Raw genomic sequence first — 5,854 nt, forward strand, 5'->3', positions numbered from 1 at the left:
GGCTTCACATATCAGCAGTACAAGCTGAAGTAACGGCAGCCCAGCGTCCTGCTCTGCATAGATTCTCCTGTGTCACCTGTCAGGTCCCAGCCAAGCCGCACTCTCTCCGCTGTCGGATTTCCTCCTCTCCGTTGTCCTCTCTGGCGGGTAGGAGGCCCCTGCTAGTACTACAGACCAGACGTGGTGCGCGGAGGCTGGGAAGGCTGCTAACAATGTTCTACATGAGAGGTCATCACGCAGCCACAACTGGCATATGTGCAGCTCCTTGCACAACAAAAAAATATAGAAATCACGGACGCATTCTTTTTAGTCCGGACAGTTGCCAAAAGTCCTCTCATTTCACGGACTGTCCATGAATTTCACGGACTGTCCATATATGGACAGTGATGCCGTGATGACAGCAGCGACAGCACCCGGCGGCCGAGTGGGCCCCCCCAAGGGTAATGGGCCCTGGAACTTGCCCGGGTTCGCCGGGTGCTGACGACGGCCCTGACTATACCCACACATATATAAACACACACAGAGGCATAAATATATATACACTAACATAGAGACATATGTACACATATACACACACATACTGGAACATATACACACACACACACACACACACACACAGACACATACATACAACACACATAGCAGAGGTCGTAGCTAGGTTCTCCAGTACCCGGGGCAAAGATTCAGTTTGGCGCCCCCCCAACCTCTTTCCCGACATCTCCTTCCACCCTCGCCATGTTTGTTTTCTCTACCAATCAATGACGTGTCATTTATTTTCCAAATTTTTTTTATGTAACCCGAGCATAAAAACATTTGTACATTTTACAAGCAATATAGTTCTATACACAACACCAGAACCAAGCTCATTACATATGTACAGTTCCAGAACAAATCTCATTAGATAGATACAGCACCAGAACCAAGCTCAGTACATGAATACAGGACCAGAACAAAGCTCAGTACAAATACATTTCAGTACAGAGATCATTTGCAAAGTCAGGTTAGCAGCTTCCAGTATGACCAGAATTATGGTAATCATATTCTGGGAGTTGCTTATACCCCAAAAAATAGTACCCTCCACCATCTGTAAAGATCATACAGTAATAATTAGGCTTCGTTCTCACCTGCATCGTGGTTCCGTTCATGGGTTCCGTCAGACCTTTCCGTCAGGGGAACCTACGAACGGAAACCAAACGGAAACCATAGCATTCTGTTACCATTTCAATGGTAACGCTTCCGTTGCTAATGGTTTCTGTTTGTCTCCGTTTCACAAGGTTTTCGTTTTATTGGCGGTATCAATAGAGTAGTCGACTGTATCCACCTATAATCTATCACATCTAACTTAGATGTGATGTATTACAGGTGGATCCAGCATGTCAGACACACAGGACACACAGGACCCGCTGACACTGAACCCATCAGTCCCACAGACCTGACAAGTTCAGGATTCAGCGTAGGATACAGCTTCTCTGTATACAGGTAACAGAGCAGCTGTATCTCAAAAAGTTAAAAGATTTTTTAATAAAAACTAATTATAAAGTTGCACAAAACACACTGACTGACATTTAAAAAAAAAAAAAAGTTTCAAAAGGTGTTCATAACCTTTAACCCCTTCCCGACATTTGCCGTAAATGTACGTCATGGAAAGCATTGACTTCCCGCATCTTGCCGTACATATACGCCGAATGTTTGGGACCGGCTCAGAAGATGAGCCGGTGCCATCATCACCGGATCTCAGCTGTATCTAACAGCTGACATCCGGCTGTAACGGCGGGGACCGAAATTAGCTTTGATCCCCGCCATTAACCCCTTAAGTGCAGCGCTCAAATCGCTGCACTTAAGGTGTTTGCAGCTCATCGGAACCCCAGTAATGAAATTTCCGGGGTTACGGTGGCTGCAATGGCAACCGGAGGCCTAATACTGGCCTCCCGGTCTGCCTAGCACCGAATCCGGTCAAGATCCGCCCGGCGGCGGAGCCTGATCGGCTTCCGTAGCTGCCGGCAAGATGGCGCCGGGTCAGGAGCTGATCCGGCGTCATCAGCGGTGGAAGTCAGCTGTACTGTACAGCTGACATCCACCTGTAACGGCAGGAACCGGAGCTAGCTTCGATCCCTGCCATTAACCCCTTCGATGCAGCAATCGAAAGTGATTGCTTCATCGTAGCGGTTACTAGCAGATCGCCAGCCCTGACAGGCAATCAGGACTGGCGACTGCTGTTATGGCAACAGGAGACACAATGGTCTCCTGCTCTGCCATTACGGAAGCCGATTTAGGCCCCGCCGGGAGGCGAAGCCTAATCGGCTTGCTGTCAGTGAATGACTGACAGATCTAATACATTGCACTACATAGGTAGTGCAATGTATTAGAAAAAAAAAAATCTGACCGTTGGACCTTCAAGTCCCCTAGTGGGACTTGAGAAAAAGTGTAAAAAAAGTATAAAAAAGTGTAAAAAAAAGTGCAAATAATAAAAGTTTGAAAACAATAAAAGTTTCAAGTAATCAAATAAAACACAATCCCCCTTTTACTCTTATCAAGTCCTTTATTATTGAAAAATAATAATAAACCATATGTATTTGATATCGCCGCGACCGTAACGACCTGAGGTATCAAAATATTATATTATTTATTGCACGCGGTGAACAGCGTAAAAAAAAAAATTTAAAAAACGTTACCAGAGTTTCTGTTTTTTTGTCACTTTGCCCTACAAATGTTAGAATAAAAAGTGATCAAAAAGTCGCACGTATCCAAAAATGGTACCTATAAAAACTATAGCTCGTCCCGCAAAAAACAAGCCCTCATACACCTCCGTCGATAAAAAAATTAAAAAGTTATGGTTCTCACAACTTGGCGACAGAAAAAATACATTCTTTTTACAAAAGTAATTTTATTGTGCAAAAAGTTGTAAAACATAAAAAAGTCCTATAAAATAGGTATCGCCGGAATCGTACTGACCCGCAGAATAAAGTTAACATGTAATTTATAACGCATGGTGAACGCTGTATAAAAAAAAAAAGACAAAAGCTGTGCCAGAATTGCGTTTTTTTGTTTAATGGTACCAATAATAACTACAGCTCGTCCCGCAACAAACCAGCCCTCATACCGCTACGTCTATGAAAAATAAAATTAGTTATGGCTCCAATAAGTCAGGAAATAAAAAAATATGCAGTTGTGCCCGAGGGGAACATTTCTTCTGTTTGAAGAGGCGATTTATCAAGGACCTAAAATTAGGGAACCAGGAAAGGGAGGGCCCAAACATATCCGCTGGAAGCGACGGTGCCCGTATTATACCAGGACAACACTTCCTAGCAAAATTCCCCAAACTACAAAGGCGCGGAGTGTGGATCAAAAGGGGGATAATAAAGGACGCCATATATCAGTGCGACACCAGCCTGTGCAGAAAGGATTGTGACACAGCGTAACACACATCTATGGATCATTTTATTGGTTTTTTTACCCCATTATTATACCACCTGACTATGCCCCTTTTATACCCTGCCCGGCTTACATATGCCCCCACATTATAAACGGAAACACCAGTAAGACTCCAAACAAAACTACTACCAAGCAAAATCCACGCTCCAAAAGCCAAATGGCATTTCCTCCCATCTGAACCCTACAGCGTCCCCAAACAGCAGTTTCCTTCCACATTTATGGCATCGTCATACCCGGGAGAACCCTTTTAGCAATTTTTGGGGTTTGTCTCTCCAGTGTCATAAGCTGGGCACGACATATTTGCTACTGAATGGCATATCTAGGGAAAAATATAAATTTTGAATTTGCACCATCCACAGCACATTCATTTATGGAAAAGACCTGTGGGGTGAAAATGCTCACTACACCCCTTAATAAATGCCTTGAGGGGTGCAGTTTCCATAATGGGGTCACTTCTCAGGGGTTTATTTTTATTATTTCACATCAGAGCCTCTGCAGTTGTGAACCAATACTTTGTAAATCGCCAAATTAGGCCTCAATTTTAAATGGTACGCTTTCACTCCTGAGCCTGGTCGACTGTCCAGGCAAGAGATTAGGGCCACATGTAGTGTGTTTCTAAAACCAGGAAACCCAGCATAATAATTAGAGAGCTGTCTTGTTATGATGGCACAAGCTGGGCACCGCATATTGGCATATCTATGGAAAAAAATCCCATTTTCACTCTGCAACATCGAGTGCACACCAATTTCTGCCAATCACCTGCAGGGTTAAAATGCTTACTACACCCCTAGGTAAATGCATTGAGGGGTGTAGTTTCCAAAATGGGGTCACTTCTGGGGGGTTTCCACTGTTTTGGGCCCACAGGCGCCCAGAAACCAATCCAGCAACATCTGCACTCCAAATGGCGGTCCTTCCCTTCTGAGCCCTGCCGTGTGCCCAAACAGCAGTTTATGACCACATATGGGGTATTGCCGTACTCGGGAGAAATTGCTTTACAAATGTTGGGTTCTTTTTTTTCCTTTATTTGTTGCGAAAATGAAAAAATTTGAGCTAAAGCTACGTCTTATTGAAGAAAAAGGATTGTTTTTATTTTCACTGCCCGAATTCTAATAAATTCTATGAAAAATCTGTGGAGTCAAAATGCTCACTACACCCCTAGAGGAATTCCTCAAGAGGTGTAGTTTCCTAAATGGTGTCACTTTTTGGGCGTTTTCATTGTTTTTTCCCCTCAGGGGCTTTGTAAATGTGACATGGCCTACGCAAACCATTCCTGCTTAATGTGATCTCCAAAAGCCAAATAGCGCTCTTTCCCTTCTCAGCTTCGCCGTGTGTCCAAACAGCTGTTTATTACCACATGTGGGGTATTATTTTACTCGGGAGAAATTGCTTTACAAATTTTATGGTGCTTTTTCTCCTTCAGTCTTTGTGGAAATGAGAAAAATTAGCTAAACCTACATTTTCTTTGAAATAAGTTAGATTGTCATTTTCAGGGCCTACTTCCAATAATTTATGCAAAAAACCTGTGGAGTCAAAACACTCACTATACCCCTAGATAATTTCCTCAATGGGTGTAGTTTCCGAAATGGGGTCACTTGTGGGGGTTTTCCCCTGTTTTGTCCCCTCAGGGGCTTTGTAAATGTGACCTGGCCTCCGCAAACCATTCCTGCTAAATTTGAGCTCCAAAAGCCAAATAGCGCTCTTTCTCTTCTAAGCCCTGCCGTGTCTCCAAACAACCATTTATTACCACATGTGGGGTATTTTTTTACTCGGGAGAAATTGCTTTACAAATTTTATGGTGCTTTTTCTCCTTTAGTCCTTGTGAAAATGAGAAAAAAAATCGCTAAACCTACATTTTCTTTGAAAAAATGTTGATTTTAATTTTCATGGCCTACTTCCAATAATTTCTGTAAAAAACCTGTGCGGTCAAAATGCTCACTGTACCTCTAGATAATTTCCTTGAGGTGTGTAGTTTCCCAGATGGGGTCACTTTTGGGGGATTTTGACTGTTTTGGAACCGCAAGAGCCCTTCAAACCTGACATGATGCCTAAAATGTATTCTAACAAAAATAAGGCCCCAAAATCCACTAGGTGCTCCTTTGCTTCTGAGGCCGGTGCTTCAGTCCAGTAGCATGCTAGGGCCACATGTGGGATATTTCCTAAAACTGCAGAAACTGGGCAACAAATATTGAGTTGCATTTCTCTGGTAAAACCTTCTGTGTTATAAAAAAAATTGTATTAAAAATGTATTTCTGCAAAAAAATATGAAATGTGTAAATTTCACCTCTACTTTGCTTTAATTCCTGTGAAATGTGTAAAGGGTTAAGACATTTTCTAAATGCTGTTTTGAATACTTTGAGGGGTGAAGTTTTTAAAATGGGGTGACTTTTTGGGGGTTTCTAATATATAAGGCCCTCAAAGCCAC

This window comes from Rhinoderma darwinii, unplaced genomic scaffold (genome assembly GCF_050947455.1).
Source record: "Rhinoderma darwinii isolate aRhiDar2 unplaced genomic scaffold, aRhiDar2.hap1 Scaffold_127, whole genome shotgun sequence".
NCBI classification, from domain to species: domain Eukaryota; kingdom Metazoa; phylum Chordata; class Amphibia; order Anura; family Rhinodermatidae; genus Rhinoderma; species Rhinoderma darwinii.